Genomic DNA, 18,016 nt, shown 5'->3' with positions numbered 1-18,016 from the left:
CACATCTTACCTGTCAACATGTCCTGTCACCCTCCCCAAGATCAGTTCTATAATCCCTGATTGATTCAAAATGTATTAAATCCATTTGAGTTCCACTGACAAAATTAATCACAATTAGAAATAGAACTGTATACCTCCCATGTGCTCATTTTTGCTGGAAGTAAAACAGCAGCCCCCCTTTTCTCGCGCGTTTGCTCCCCTGCCTTTGTTGACTGATACTTTTGGCATACTCACATCTTGCTTATACTTGGTTTTTACTAACATGCCAAGAGAAAAAATACCTTTCTACAGGATAAGCCACACAGAATTTCCAAGTTAGAAATTGATTCTAATCACCAAAGACAATGACTCGCAAATTTATATAAAGGAACTACCATTTTACCACCCCCCCCCCACACACACTGGTCTTTCAACAGATGCAATGAAGTCATAGCAAAGCCAGAAGCCCCTGCCATAATGTTAACAGAGGAGACATGGGCAGCCTAGAGCCCAGAAGGTAAGCCTCAAACACTCTACTCTAGGGCAGACACAGGAGGTGTCAGAGGATTCTGGCTCTCTTCGCTGGCTTTCAGATAGAACTATCTGATTCCAGGAGCACCAAGCTCAATGTCAAGCATCATCAAGATCATCTCATTTAGCACTGCTGCTCTGAATTGCCCGTGATTCCCAAGCTTGCTGTTTTAGTTAGGTTTCTGTACAGAATACTCCAGTAAGATGAAAATCAACTGATTTGTTGATGCAAAGATTCCATCCACTTAGTTTTATCCTCCCTAAAACAAGGGACTGGCATCTAATTTATAAAGGGAAATTTTAGCGTTGAGAGTCTTACCACCTCTAAATTATAGACAAAGCAACTTCTGGACTGTGGAGCAAATAGCCATGTCCACATGGGGGGGTCCTGCTGACCACAGACAGCTATCAGTGTCCCCTACCTCTGGATCTGACCAAACGCTGTCAGATTGGGTTTTCCCTCCTTTGCTGTATCTCCCTCAACAATCTGTAGACATTTGTGACATATGCTTTTTCTTGTTTCTAAGACGTATTACTTATCATTAATCTGGTCCTTAGGCTGTATTCATTTTAATAAGACCACAAGACAACAATGTCTTCTGAGCCTTCACTGTGTTGAACTTGGAACTGGTTTTACAAGCAGTGTGGCTACTGATACCAAGAGAAGTACAGAATTCCTGCACTGCACAGCATGACCCTAGGTCACAGGTGTATTAGCAACAAAATTCACTATGCCTTGAGCATCCACACTGACCTTCACAGCTGACACCTATTAGAGCACGAAATACACATCTTCTGATACCTGGCAGCTGCACGCCCCACTGTATACTTGTGTTCATGAGCTCTCTCAGGCACTAACTAACTGCTAGAACTCTGGGTGGGTGCAAGTTAGGTAATAGGATAAAAGTATTTGTCCTTGTGTATCACCCCGTAACAGTCCTAAACTTTTGATAAAGGCAAAATCTCAGTCCAGAACCCAAATGGCATTACAACGTTATCATTTTCCTACACCCGCAGTGAAACAGGATGGTACGTTCATTTCTGCTTTTCATCTGCCTCATTCTAAACCAGCTACGAAGCCATAGCTACAGCTAATTTGAAGAAATCAACTGGCCAAATAAGCCCCAATGAATAAGAAAAAAACCATTTACAACTCAAAATCAAGGCCATCAGCAAAGGTTCCACATAGTTTCATGACAATGGTGGAGTCCACAAATCTCCTGTGAACACCAATGAGCCCTTCATAGACAAAAGGATACCTGCGATACCATGGTCAGAACAGTGGATGATAATCTAACACCCCATACACCGTGTATGGGGGAGTAGATGCACATGTGAATGGAAGAACAGGATTGAGATAGGCCTCTGTCCTTCTGCATCACTGAAAAGTATTCATGGGGCCCAAGGCTTCTGAGCAAACTAGAGTTGTATAAATGGAGCTAGGAACTGTAGATTCTGAAGTTGCAGAACAAAACAAAAAAACCAACAACAAACATTATGTAGCATAATTTCCTCCAAATTCTGTAAGCATATGCTTCATTACACATAATACATATATAATACAAATGTATCTCCCTTTCTCTAGTTAAAAATTCTCTCTATAGTTGTAGAGTAGAATGGAAAATGTAAGAAGATAAACATATTCACCTTTCTAATAAAGCACCTGCAAACCTAACAGTGAAGTAAAACTAAAACAAGATTGCAGTATTGAAATCTACAAAGTATATGTATCTAGAATGTGTTTGAGTAAATTTTGATTTGTTCTCTGTATTCAATCCATCAACTAATGAAAAAGGCTGATGAAAATATAGTTCCAAACAGCTTTGCTTTTTGAAGCCAGATTTATTGCTAAAATTCTAAATATTCTAAATACATTTTATGAGCCCAAGTTATTAATTACAATTGAACTTGTATTCTGTTGAAGCTTAGGTAGACAAATTAGCATTTGATTTTTGTAGATAAAAAGAATTAAAGTCAGCACACTAGAAAACTGGTATTTTAATAAATGTTTTTGCCATATACTTTTAGTAGAAAGTGCATTTATTGTGTGCTTATACATATTAGCAAGTAGTCATAAAAAAACAGGAGTAGTGCAAAAACAATTAAATATTTATTACCTGGTAATCATATTTTACTAAATAGAATCATGTAAAATTAGGCAAGTAGGCCCGAACTGAAGCCTTATGACAAATCTCATTTAAGCTCCAAATATGGCTTGAAATACAGACAAATGATATAAACAGCTGTGTATGGTAATGAAACTACTGACTCAGTATGGTGATGGGGCCTAAAATGCTATGGAATTCTCTAGAAGGTATATTGGCTAGCCTTTTTATTGACATGCATTAAGTTCTTTGTCCAATACATCTGTCATTCTAATTATACCTGACCCAATTCTCACATCCTATCCAAGATGAAAGGTTATTTATAAAATGCCACCTGAAGGAGACTTACTTGTAAATTTTAGATTAATAAGTTCTTCTGTGTTGGTGTTGTGAGTAAGCATTCAAAGGGTGCCATTATGATTTTCCCTCAACTTTTGTTTCCTCCTGGTTAGTCTGACCACAAACAGCATTAACAAGCTTGAAACTAGGAATAAGATCCATCCTGTGTTGGAAAGTATGGAAAAGAGTAATTCTTCTTGTTGAATCTGATAGGGATATGCTCAGAAATTAGTTTTCCCCAGAAAAACAAATAATAAAATATTTGAGTTGTAGTCTTTGCCAATTTCCATGGTGCAAATACTTCCACCATTGGTATGTCAGGCCACAATGGTTGTGGCTCACAAAATGCCTCTATTCTGTACTAATTAACTTTCACAGATTACTGGGAGTTGGCTCTACCAGTATCTCTGAGAAGAAACAGGGCATGGGGAAACTAGTAGCAATTATACATTTAGGGAGATTGTTTAAATTTTTCAATTTTCTTAGTCTTGGGATTTGAATTTAAAAAGCAAACACACACACCTCTACAGGTAGACATCTCAAGACTCTCTAACACTTGTCGATACTGCTAACATATTAAGAATAATACCACTATAGAAAAAGTTATTTCAGTTCCTTACTCCCTGCCTCAGTGCCCCAAATCTGCACAGTATAGGGGGCAGAAGATGCTACTTGAGACTCCTCCTCAGAGTTCAGTCCATGACTGGCTATGCCTGGGCTCCTCTTCAGACCTGCGGACTCAGAATTCATGTCTAGCAAGACCTTAGGTGACCCAAATGAATATTAAAGTTTGAGAGGCACTGTGATCAACCATATCTTTTAAATGCAGTTAAAAAGCCAAAATTAGTGATACAAGATTCACTCACAGTCCAACAGGACCAAAGGGGAAGAATTAATAAAAGTTGTATAGGTTTTGTCCTTTTAAAAGGAGTCCAGAGAATTCCAAGATGGCGGCTAGAGGTAGGAAGCAGAAAGCGACCCTCCTATAGTGAAATCTTGGAGAGACGCTGGAGACACACTTTGCAGGCATAATCACCGAGAAAAGGCATAACTTTGACTCCTCCACATCTCCAGCCGGTGCAGAGAATCTCCACTTCACGTTAAACGGAGAACCGAGGAGGCCCCCGGGCCGCCAGTGGCCGGCGCCCATACGGCTTGGGAAGATGCGGACCAGGTGAGCTTCGCGGTACCGCGGTTCCCCCACAGACAAGCCTGGGCCAGAGCAGCATAGCCCCCTGGACAGACTGACCTCCACCCGGGAAAAAAAGAGAAACTGAGTACTAAGCAATAAGAACAGTTAAGACACGCTGGAAAGAGGGTGGGGCGCCCTGAGCGCTGAAGATTGGGGGAAGGGAATCCTTCCCGGGACTGTAAATAAACGAGCCGGGCGGGCCGGAGAGGCTCTGGCGGGAGCGGGGCGCACGCCCAGCAACCAGGAGCGGGGACACTTGTGAGAGGAGGGAAGACCCACTTCCCACGTGAACTGTAAATAAACACGCAGGCCTGACAACGCGGGGCAGTGTCGCCTTTCCCAGTGCTTGGAAAGGGAAAAGCCTGTAGCAGAGGCCCCCCTCCCCCGCACAGGAGAACTCTGAGCAAACAAAGCCTGTGGGACCAGGTGAGTGCTAAGCTCACCCCAGAGATCTGCATAAATAACGCCTCCAGCTACAGGCTGAGAGCAGCAGGCAGGCAAGCCACAGTTGCAGATACCACCCTCAGAACTGCCTCCAGACGCTTTTTTTTCTTTTTCTCCCTACCTTTGATGAGAGAACAACCGAATTACACCTGCAAGCCGAAAAACTTACTGAAACTGTATTGCATTTGAACTGGGGACACTTGGTGGGGCTTTTTTTTTTTTTTCTCTTCTGTGTGTGTGTGAGTGTAGTTTTGTTCTACTTTATGCATCCCCTTTGATGAGACAACTACAGAACAACATCTGAGGCACCAACTCCAGGACTGGAGATTGAGACGGACATCCAAATTATTAAGACTGAAATTGCATTGCATATAAACTTGGAAGTTTTTTGGTTTTTTGGTTTTTTTTGTTTTTTTTAATTTTCTATTTTCCATTTTATTTTAATTCATTTTTATAAATAGATATTACTTTCATATACTTATTTTTTATTTTTTTTATCTTTGATTTTCAATCCTCTCTCTGTCACTCTATTGTCTGTTCAGCTTACTGTCGATTAGTACACTAACACTCCCTGTTTATACCTTTGAAACTCTCTTGTCTGATACCTTGTTCTGCTTTCTCCCTCTTGTCTGTATATTTGTTTTCCCCTTTTCTTTAACTTCTTGCTTTCCATCTCAGCTCACTCTTCCATTCTCAATATTACCATTGTTATTATTACAAGCTAGAAAATACTTAATTACACACAGTACAGGGACAGTAACAACACCAAGGACAATGACAGGAAGACAGAAAAAACAAGGAAACCAGTTTCCCCACAGCAAAAAATTAGTACAGGAACCAGAGGGGAATGAAGAGAACAGAAACTCAGAGCCAGACTCCAACAAAATGAAGATAAACTATGCCAAAAGACCCAATGAAGCCTACAAGAATAATTTAAAAGAAGACATACTACAAGTACTCAATGAGAATTTTATAGAGATGATACTGGATAGGGTCAACCAAAATGTACAGGAGACACTCAAGAAATTCCAAGACAATAAAAATAGAGAATTTGAAAAAGCAAAACAAGAAATAAAGGAAACCATAGAAGCACTGTATAAACACCAAAATGAAAGAGAGAACACAATGAATAAATGGATAAATGAACTCAGGACAAAAATAGACAACAATAAAGAAGAAAACAGCCAGGATATGGAAAACCTCAGAAAAAAGAACGAAACAGAACTGCAAAACAAAACGGAAGGCCAATCCAGCAGAATAGAACAAACAGAAGACAGAATCTCAGAACTTGAAGATGAAATGGTAATTAAAGGAAAAACTGAAGAACTACTAATTAAACAACTCAAGACCTGTGAAAAGAAAATGCAAGAACTCACCGACTCCATCAAAAGACCAAACTTGAGAATCATGGGCATCGAAGAAGGAGAAGAGGTGCAAGCGAAGGGAATGCGTAATATATTCAACAAAATAATAACGGAAAATTTCCCAAATCTAGAGAAAGATATTCCCATACAAATGCAAGAGGCCTCCAGGACACCAAACAGACCAGATCAAAATAGAACTACTCCACGACATATCATCATTAAAACAACAAGTTCAGAAACTAAGGAAAGAATATTGAAGGCTGCAAGAGAGAAAAAACAAGTAACATACAAAGGTAAACCCATCAAAATCACAGCAGACTTCTCAACAGAAACATTAAAAGCAAGAAGAGCGTGGGGTGAGATCTTCCGGGCACTGAATGAAAATAACTTCAACCCCAGGATACTCTACCCAGCAAAGCTATCATTCAAAATAGATGGAGCAATAAAAGTCTTCCATGATAAGCAGAAACTAAAACAATATGTGACCACAAAGCCACCATTACAAAAGATTCTGCAAGGGATCCTGCACACAGAAAGTGACACCCAACTTAACCATGAAAAGGCAGGCAGCACCAAACCACAGGATAAGAAAAAGCAAGACAGTAGAGAGTAACATCAAGTTAGGTACACACAATCAAACCTTCAAACAACTAAGATAACTAAATGGCAGGAATCACCACATACCTATCAGTACTAACACTTAATGTTAATGGACTTAATTCACCCATCAAAAGACACCGTTTGACAAAATGGATTAAAAAAGAAGATCCAACAATTTGTTGCTTACAGGAGACTCATCTCACCGACAGAAACAAGCATATGCTTAGGATGAAAGGCTGGAAGAAGATTTACCAAGCCAATGGCCCCCGAAAACAAGCAGGAGTAGCAATACTTATCTCTGACAAAGTAGACTTCAAACCTACATTGATCAAACGAGATAAAGAAGGACATTCCATACTACTAAAAGGGGAAATAGACCAAAAGGAAATAATAATCATCAATCTGTACGCACCCAATGTCAACGCACCCAGTTTCATCAAACATACCCTGAAAGACCTAAAAGCATATATAAACGCCAACACAGTGGTTGTGGGAGACTTTAACACTCCATTATCATCAATAGATAGGTCATCCAAACAAAAACTCAATAAAGAAATCCAAGATCTAAAATATGCAATAGATCAAGTGGACCTAGTAGATGTCTACAGAACATTTCATCCAACCTCTACACAATATACATTCTTCTCAGCAGCCCATGGAACCTTCTCCAAAATAGATCATATCCTAGGGCACAAAGCAAGCCTCAGCAAATATAAGAAAATAGAAATAATACCATGCATACTATCTGACCACAATGCAGTAAAAGTAGAACTCAACAACAAAAGTAAAGACAAAAAACATGCAAACAGCTGGAAACTAAATAACTCATTACTTAATGAAGAATGGATCATCGATGCAATAAAAGAGGAAATTAAAAAGTTCCTAGAAGTCAATGAAAATGAAAACACAACCTACCGGAACCTATGGGACACAGCTAAGGCAGTCTTGAGAGGAAAGTTTATAGCCATGAGTGCATATATTAAAAAGATTGAAAGATCCCAAATCAATGACCTAATGATACATCTCAAACTCCTAGAAAAACAAGAACAAGCAAATCCCAAAACAAATAGAAGGAGAGAAATAATAAAAATAAGAGCTGAAATCAACGAAATAGAAACCAAAAAAACCATACAAAGAATTAATGAAACAAAAAGTTGGTTCTTTGAAAAAATAAACAAGATCGATAGACCCCTGGCAAACCTGACTAAAATGAGGAGAGAAAAAACCCAAATTAGTAGAATCAGGAATGCAAAAGGGGAGATAACAACAAACACCATGGAAGTCCAGGAAATCATCAGAGACTACTTTGAGAACCTATATTCAAATAAATTTGAAAATCTAAAAGAAATGGACAGATTTCTAGATACATATGATCATCCAAAACTGAACCAAGAGGAAATTAATCACCTGAATAGACCTATAACACAAAATGAAATTGAAGCAGCAATCAAGAGTCTCCCCAAAAAGAAAAGTCCAGGACCTGATGGATTCTCTGCTGAATTCTATCAGACCTTTAAAGAAGAACTGATACCAACCCTCCTTAAACTGTTCCATGAAATAGAAAGGGAAGGAAAACTGCCAAACACATTTTATGAAGCCACTATTACACTTATCCCAAAACCAGGCAAAGACACCTCCAAAAAGGAGAACTATAGGCCAATCTCCTTAATGAACATTGATGCAAAACTCCTCAACAAAATAATGGCAAATCGAATTCAGCAACACATCAAAAAGATTATTCACCACGACCAGGTAGGCTTCATCCCAGGGATGCAGGGGTGGTTCAACATACGAAAATCAATAAACGTAATAAACCACATTAACAGAAGCAAAGACAAAAACCACTTGATCATCTCAATAGATGCAGAAAAAGCCTTTGATAAGATCCAACATCATTTCATGATAAAAGCTCTAAGAAAACTAGGAATAGAAGGAAAGTTCCTCAACATTATAAAAGCTATATATGACAAACCTACAGCCAGCATTATACTTAACGGAGAAAAATTAAAACCATTCCCTCTAAAATCAGGAACCAGACAAGGATGCCCACTATCTCCACTCCTATTCAACATAGTACTGGAATTCCTAGCCAGAGCAATTAGGCAAGACGAAGGAATAAAAGGAATACAAATAGGTAAAGAAACTGTCAAAATATCCCTATTTGCAGACGACATGATCCTATACCTTAAAGACCCAAAAAACTCTACTCAGAAGCTTCTAGACATCATCAATAGCTATAGCAAGGTAGCAGGATATAAAATCAACATAGAAAAATCGTTAGCATTTCTATACACTAACAATGAGCAAACGGAAAAAGAATGTATGAAAACAATTCCATTTACAATAGCCTCAAAAAAAATCAAATACCTAGGTGTAAACCTAACAAAAGATGTGAAAGACCTCTACAAGGAAAACTATACACTTCTGAAGAAAGAGATTGAGGAAGACTATAGAAAGTGGAGAGATCTCCCATGCTCATGGATTGGTAGAATCAACATAGTAAAAATGTCTATACTCCCAAAAGTAATCTACATGTTTAATGCAATTCCCATCAAAATTCCAATGACATTCATCAAAGAGATTGAAAAATCTACTGTTAAATTTATATGGAAACACAAGAGGCCACGAATAGCCAAGGCAATACTCAGTCAAAAGAACAATGCAGGAGGTATCACAATACCTGACTTCAAACTATATTACAAAGCAATAATAATAAAAACAGCATGGTACTGGCACAAAAACAGACATGAAGACCAGTGGAACAGAACAGAGGATCCAGATATGAAGCCACACAACTATAAGCAACTTATCTTTGACAAAGGAGCTAAAAATATACGATGGAGAAATAGCAGCCTCTTCAACAAAAACTGCTGGGAAAACTGGTTAGCGGTCTGCAAAAAACTGAAACTAGATCCATGTATATCACCCTATACCAAGATTAACTCAAAATGGATCAAGGATCTGAATATCAGACCCCAAGCTACATGAAATTTCTGTTCAAAGTCTACGACAATTTCCTGTTCTGTCTCAGAAATTATATTCAACAAGAACACATATAGATTTAGGAGAAAGAAAGATCCCACCCTCTCAAGGATTTGAACAGTTTGAACAGTCTTCCCACTATACAATAAATACAGCATACCATTAATGTTTCTTCTGCCCTAACTTCCTTTTCTACATAATACGACTTTCTCTCTAGCCAGGTGCCAGTGGCTCACACCTGTAATCCTAGTTCTCAGGAGGCAGAGATCAGGAGGATCACAGTTCGAGTCCAGCCAGGGCAAACAGTTCACAAGACCCTATCTTGACAATACCCAATACAAAAAAGTACTGGCAGAGTGACTCAAGGGGTAGGCCCTAAGATGCTCAGAACTGCAAAAAAAACCAAAAAGACTCTTTCTGTCTCTTTCTTTCCTTTCTCTCTCTCCTTCTCCCATTGGGGCAATACTAGGGTTTGAATTCAGGACCTTGCACTTGCTATGTAAGTGCTCAACAACTTGAGCCATATCCCCAGTCCTTTGTGCCTTAGTTATTTTTCAGATATAGGGTCACTTGCTTTTTGCCTGGGCCAGCTTTGGACCACGATCCCCCTATCTACACCTCCCTCATAGCTGGGATTACAGCCACGCCTCACCTGCATGTCTTGTTTGTTGCGATAGGGTCTCACTAACTTTTTTTTTGCTAGGACTGGCAACTAGATCCTTCTATCTTTCTTCTCAAGTAGCTGGGATTACATGTGTGAGCCACTACACCCAACCCTAGAAGAGTCTCTTAAATTTTAAAAATCTGAGCTGCTGTCTTGAAGCTGGGAGTACTTCATAACATTTTTATAAGACATTTATTCAGTCTTGTCTCCCCTTGACTTTTCACTATTCCACTAACAGAATCACAAAGGGTCAGTCATGTTGGCAGAGGTGGCTGGAAGCCAAAGATGAATTTTTAAGAGGGTAAAATGGTTCAAGGCTGACTGAAGCAGGTATTTATGCTGTAATCCACTCTACTTTATAAAACCTCAGATACTAAAGATTTCCATTAAAATCCACAGCTTTTTCTGCTCAACAAAAGAAATGGTCTCTAAACTGAAGAGACCACCCACAGAGTGGGAGAAAATATTTGCCAGCTAAACATCAGACAAAGGACTGAAAACCAGAATATATAGGGAACTCCCAAAATTAATGAACCAATAAAGAAATGCACAAGTGAACTAAACAGAACTTTCTCAAAAGAAGAAATTCAAATGGCCAAAAAACACATGAAAAAATTCTCACCATCTCTAGCAATAAAGGAAATGCAAATTAAAACCACACTAAGATTCCACCTCACCCCTGTTAGAATAGCCATCATTAGCAACACCACTAACAACAGGTGTTGGTGAGGATGCGGCAGCAGAGGGGGTGGGTGGTGGTGGGAAGGAACACTTTTACACTGCTGGTGGGAATGCAAATTATTACAACCACTCTGGAAAAAAATTTGGAGGCTTCTTAAAAATCTAAACATAGATCTATCATTTGATCCAGCAATACCACTCTTGGGGATATACCCAAAAGGCTGTGACACAGGTTACTCCAGAGGCACCTGCACATCCATGTTTATTGCGGCACTATTCACAACAGCCAAGTTATGGAAACAGCCAAGATGTCCCACCCCTGACGAATGGATTAAAAAATGTGGTATCTATACACAATGGAATTTCATGCAGCCACGAAGAACGAAATGTTATCATTCGCTGGTAAATGGATGGAATTGGAGAACATCATTCTGAGTGAGGTTAGCCAGGCTCAGAAGACCAAAAATCTTATGTTCTCCCTCATATGTGGACATTAGATCAAGGGCAAACACAACAAGGGGATTGGACTTTGATCACATGATAAAGTGAGAGCACACAAGGGAGGGGTGAGGATACCTCATTCCCATATGCACAGGAAATCAATGTGAGTCAACTCCCTGTATAGCTGTCCTTATCTCAACCAGCAAAAACCCTTGTTCCTTCCTATTATTGCTTATACTCTCTCTTCAACAAAATTAGAGATAAGGGCAGAATAGTTTCTGCCTAGTAGTGAGGGGGTGGCGGGGGGCAAGGAAGGGGGGTAAGGGGGGAGAAATGACCCTAACATTGTATGCACATATGAATAAAAGAAAAATAAATCCACAGCTTTGTTACCACTTGAGGACTCTGAGCCAATACTCAGTTAGACACATAGATGAGCTGACAAGGTATGCCTATGAAAATACATGCATGTTTAAATGAACCACTCTAATTTGCTGGATTTTTTCTTTTTTAGCTGTTACTTTTTTTCTTAAGTACAAACTCTTAATTAGATACATAAACTGTTGTGCCTAAGACATTATTAGGTATATTGTTTTAATAGAATTGATTTGGGAAAAAACACAAGAAAGAACAGTATCCTTTAAAAATCTGATTTCTGGCCTTCAATTTAAATGGACTGAAACATATTTTTTTATTTTGAAAACATTTAGATCATTTCCATTATTCTACCAGCAAATTAAATAATCCCAGCATAAATAAGTGTAGAAATGGACTGTGGGAAACAACCAAGCCCTACCAGCCATGTAAAACTGTAAGCAAAAGCAAGTTCCAAACATAATTTTCTATAAAGCAGTGAAAATATTTATGAATTTATTAAACCATGGAATTTTAAGCTTTATGCTAGGCAAATTATATCTCAATGAAGATGTTATTATGTGTGTGTAACTAGCTCTCGGTCTGGTTTGTGTGGCTCTATCTTCAGACTTGCATCCTAAGCAACCTAATTATCACAGTGGGCTTTCTAGATTACGACCATGAAGCCACACAGAACAAGCTGTGCTTCATTCTGTTCCCAGCAAAGCATGTATCAAACACCTCAAAATCAATGGCTGCCATGCCACAGGGCACAAAATAACAGGCTGCCACCTGTCACATCTGTGATCAGTGCTGACACTAGTTCTCTTGACATTAAAATGGATTCTACATCCTAGTCCAGAAATATGAGTGCATCCTATTTGCCTTACTCAAAAAAGGGAAGTAATAGGCCTGAAACCTGCTATAAGAGGAGGAGCCATCATCCTTCTGTCCTATTCCCAAACACACCGTGGGGCTTTGTTTGTATTTTTTTGCAGCACTTTGCTACTGGGGCCTCCAACTCAAGGATGTGAGTTCACTTTCATGTTCATAGCATGTCAAGTTCAGTTTTCCCCAAACTTTGAGAAAGTTAAATACAAATGTAAGAAGAATCTCATTAGTTAATTATAGCATACCCTCTGCCATGCCCATTATAAACAAGTAACAATGGAGATGAGATTTCAGCTAAGCTTTGTTGGTTTTATTCTTGAGAACAATGTAAGTGGCTCTCAGTTATTTCTAATGCTTGCTGGATTCATTCTGTCTGGTGCTATCACCTGATAAATTCTTGTTCTTCCTTTATAATCAATTAAATGCCAAAAGCCTCTGTCTGAGGCTAAGCTTTTTTCTCTTCCCAGGCTGCCAAAGTCCCTTTCTAGCCAGGTCACACTTACTCTTCTCAAGGACTGTGTAGGAATGGCTGAAGGCAACCTGAGCTAGCCACCTTATTCATATCTCTGTGTCACCAGTATAAAGTCTTGAGGACCTCACTCATGTTGGCGGAACGTACACCAGTAAACCGAATGGTTCTTCTCCTAGACCAATGCTCATCAGAAGGAGAAGACCAATGGTTTAATTCTGCCAAGATCAAGCACTAACCCAAGACAAGTAACATCATCCTAAGAACTGTTAAGAGTCACCTTTATCAGTGTCTCTCCATTTAATTAAAGAATCTCCACAAGGTTTAAAATACCGGCAAGAAAAACGACTCTCGTCTTGAAATGCAGTGGCATTTAAAATTATGCAATTTTCAACTGGATATAAAATTTAATTGCAGGTATTTTAATGTACAATATATGTTCACAAAAATATTTTAAGCAAAAAACAGAGTTTAAGTGTTTTTAATCATAATGTCTACAAATACTAGCTCTACACCAATAGATAATGGCTATATTGCACATGTGCTTTTTATAATTAAAAAAGTCAACTTGTTGGCTTATCTTTAACATTTCTAATTAGTAGTAAGCATTAGTTCTCTCGTGTTTAGAATACGTTAGAAGACTGGAATGATGATATAACCACAATGACCATAGTAGCTAAGGTTAACTAAGCACTTACTGCCTACCAGGAACTGTGCTAAATGTTTCCCATGGGTTACTTCATCTAATTCTTACGAAGTAGCTAAATATTAGGTAGGTATTATTAATTCTTATTTTATAGAGAGAAGCAATGAGAATTAAAGGTTGCTTGATTTGTGCAAATTTACAGTTGGTAGGTTATAGGGCAAGGATTCAGATCTGGGCAGTCTGTGCTTATAAAACAAACTGATTACTTATCAGACACAATAGCAAATGCTTAACATAAATGACCGTAAGTCATTCTCACAACAAACATGCACAGTAACCTTAGTGTCTGCTTTACAAAACACATGATAAACAGGTTACCTAACTGATCCAAGGCCATTATCATTAAAAATTCTCTCTTAAACACTGTATTTGTGTACCTCAAACATACATGTACACAACAACAAACTACTTTAAATAACTTGATACAGTACGTTTAAGATATAAAGAGCTTTATACAAAGCTGGGAGTGGTGGTACATGCGTACAATTCCAGCACTTGGTAAACTGAAGTAGGATTGTGACTTTGAGGATAGCCTGGTTTATACAGTGAGTCTCTGTTTCAAAAAACAAAAACAAACACACACAAAATAACGGTATAGAATCCTTATGGGCAAATGAGAGGCTAGGAAACACTTTCTGTAAAAGCCAGACAGTGCATGTTTTTGACTTTTGAAGACTATGTGATCTGTCTTGTAGCTACTTAACTCTGGTTCTATAACAGGACTGCAGCCATATGTAAACGAACAGGACTGACTGTGCTCACTAAAACCTATGGTTTAGAAAATAGGTAGCGTGCCACTTTTGGGTGGGTCATAGTTTTCAACCTCTGATTATTATTATTATTATTTGCTATTATTTAAATAAAATTTCTCAAATTCCAGAAATGCTCAGTGTAGAAGAAATAGGAAGAAAATTTGCCTTATAGCAAAGGAATAAACACAAAGGGGCATAGGTTAAACTGCATAATGTTTATTTATAAAGAAAAGTAAAGTAGAAGTATAATTTGTGCATCAATGTAGCAGAAATACTCTAACCCACCTAGTCCAAATCCTGGCTTCACCATTTACCAGTTATATGACTGGGAGCATTTTTTTTTTTTAAAGTTTAAGCCTTGAGTGTCTTGACTTATATGTGGGGAGTGTATAATTTCTACCATTCAGCATAGTCATAAGGATTAAAAGACAGGATCAGTGCCTTAAAAGGGAAGGGGAATGGTGAACCTGAAAAGCTCTATCTACGATAAAGAATTCTCACTTGGATCTGCCCGTGAAACCATGCCTTCATTGGCCCCATTCTACCTCTGTAGAGTACTTACCTATCACTGGGACACAAATCTGCTGAATAAACAAGTGCAAGGTAAAACACAGAGTTCCTCTGGACAGTGAAACTGACTAAGTTAAATAAAGATTGTCACTTAATACAATATTCACATTTAATCAAGCTGAGAATTACCCTGACATCTTGGATTTGTGAAATGTAATTCCTTCTCAAAACACAGAAAATGAGGAATAAGTATCTAAATAGGTTATTGTTTTTCTCAAATTTGTAATGGCTTTTCTACTAGATCAATATCCACATTTTTCTTAATTACTAAAGATAACAATAAACCAGAAAGCCAAACGAAATTTGCAATAATGTGCTGACTTTCAAACAATCTCTTTTCCCTCTGAAATTGGTAACACAGAACAGACATCTCTCATTTCTGGTTGAAAATTTTATGGCCATGTTGAAATTCCACCCCCTCACTGCATCCCCCCACCGCCCGCCCAGAGTTTCCCCACCCCTTCTCTTTCTTTCAAATTTTAATGCATTACAAAAGCATTAAGTTTTTATAAAACATTTTAAGGACTTGTATTAGTAGCGGCAAGCTGGTAATGAGGAAACAATTTTCTTATTAAGTATGGTTGTACATCCCATTTTCTTTCAGGGGTTGAAACATGAACATTGAAAATGAGGTTGTAAGCCTCCACTCAATATCTCTTCTTTTAAAGTCACTTTGAGAGTTTATTTTCAGTCTACAGAAGCAGGCTACCTGTAGGAAGAATTGTACAGAGTAAGCAGTGACCCATGGCATTGACATTCCTCTCAATTAGGGAAGAACCACAACTCACCTTCTACACTAACAGAGTGGAGAAAAAGGTCTGTCTCCTTTAACGTCACCATTCCAAATGTCTACATCTTTGTTGAAATTAGTGAGGAACATAAAACAAAGCAAAACTATTCCTTATGGACATAATATTCAATAACCTATTTTCCAGAAGGATTGCCTCAATTATAGCTTTTGTCCACTACAGGAGTCTTAGATCCAATGGATTCCTATTAAAGATTTTTCTGTTTCTGACACTGACAGTTGGTGCCTTTTTTCAAAGGCAGACTTGCTTTTAGAAAGTCACTTCTATTGCTCTTCTTGCTATCAACATTGTTAACTGGTTATTTTTTAATGTTAGTTTTTGCTTTTTCTAAACCCTCAGTCTAGAAGAGTATTTTTTTTAACTGCTTTTGTCTTTCTAGAGAAAATATCATAACATACATGACTCTCTATGTTCTGCCTCAATAGTGAACAATGCTATCTGTACAACTAAAAAGCAAAAAGACTGGACTACTCAGAAGATAACAAGACCACATTATCTCAAGAAAACTCTGTCTTGACCTGGAGTATATTACATAAATTATGCCACTCCTTATTCATCTTGACATTCTGACATTAAATCAAAATCTCTTCATTTGTCTACTAGAAAAATCTGCAGCAGAGCAAAGGTCCTGAATTAAGGCTTGATAAATTCATTACTTTTGGTTAATGCCCATACCTGCCAGTCTGGCATGCAAGGCCTCCACATTTAGTCCCAATCAAACTTCCTCAAACTCTCTTATGTAGGACATCTGATTGAGCTCAGTCCTGTTTCCTAAACAAGCAATCTACCTTCTCACAGCACCCTATTTGGTTTGCTATTACAGTCCTACTGACTCTAAAGGACTCTAACAAAATTTACCTCATTATCAGTTGGCCTGTTGAGTCCTAGCTCAAACTTGAAACTTTCTTTGATCAATCTGGTAGTTGTCTCTTACTCTTTGAAGGAGACGCTATGTTTATATTTCTTATAAAGCAGATGACTTTGTATTTCTTTGCTTTGATTTCCTAATTGATCTTAACATCCAAGAGGGTCAGCCAGCCTGTGTGTGCTCAACATAAGTTCCATTCAGCCTAGTAAAAGCGCTTGCACTGAACAGGTGTTCTAAACACCTGTTGAGTAAATGAACTTTAATTATTCTATGAACAGCTATCTTGGTGGAGATCATAAGCACTTCAGTCCCATTGTGGAATACTAGCTACTATAATTCGTAGACATACACTGTATGGATTTCAAGAAGAGAAATCCTGAAAAAAATCTGTTTTGCCCAGCTGAGGAAATTGTAGTTAACAAGTTCAACTGACCACAGTTGCCACTGTTGGCCCCAGGAGGCATCTGGAAAATACCCTGGGAAAGAATGACTTGGGTATTTGAAGGTCAGCAGTTCAAATGAAATGTGCATTTGTTTGCACATTTTCTTATGTGCTAAAATGAGTAAGAAACTGTCATTAAGTAGGGAGTGACAAAGTTAACACATCTACAACTAGAATTTCTTTTCTAAGAGGGTATAATACTTTCATTGGACTTTGAGCTAACTCAGAGTTTTCAATTGAGGATAATCTCAGTTATAAAAGCTACAAGATTAAATAAATGCAGAATCTCAAAAAAAAAACACTGTGTTAAGTGAAGGAAGCCAGACAAAAAAGACCATATATCGTACGATCGCACTTATATTAAATGTTCAGAAAAAGACAAGTCTATGGAGACAAAAAAGTAGGTTAGCTTTTGTTTGGAGTACAAGTGAGTGGGTGTAGAAATCTTATTGAGGTTTATGAAATGTTCTAAGATCGAATTATGATGACAGTTAAATAATTTGGTAAACTTATAAAGCCACTAACTTATATACTTAAAGTGAGTGACTCTTATGATAGATAAGTTATATCTCAATAATGTTGTTTAAAAATGTGACCAAAGGAAGGAGGCATTAGCAGTGATAATTTACATTGAACTTCAGACAGAGAACATTGTTTTAAGTTCAATATAATGATAGAACTGAAATCATTATGCCTTAACAAAAAGTGAAAGAAAGTCTTCCAATGTAATACTTGTGGACCAACTGTGAAAGTATTGCAATACACTAAAATTTAGTCAATCCATATTCATTCAATCTAGTTGTAGAAGCTTCATTTACTATCTACAAAACAAA

General features: G+C 38.0%; 1 protein-coding gene across 7 annotated transcripts in view; it reads right to left on the bottom strand.

Moving 5' to 3' along the window:
• The window catches only part of App (amyloid beta precursor protein), a 239,467-nt gene that overhangs the window by 89,764 nt on the left and 131,687 nt on the right, over nucleotides 1-18,016 (bottom strand). The window lies entirely within an intron of this gene.

This window comes from Castor canadensis, chromosome 5 (genome assembly GCF_047511655.1).
Source record: "Castor canadensis chromosome 5, mCasCan1.hap1v2, whole genome shotgun sequence".
NCBI lineage: Eukaryota > Metazoa > Chordata > Mammalia > Rodentia > Castoridae > Castor > Castor canadensis.
Note: the sequence above shows the minus strand (reverse complement) of the source record. Positions and strands in the feature narration are given on the sequence as shown.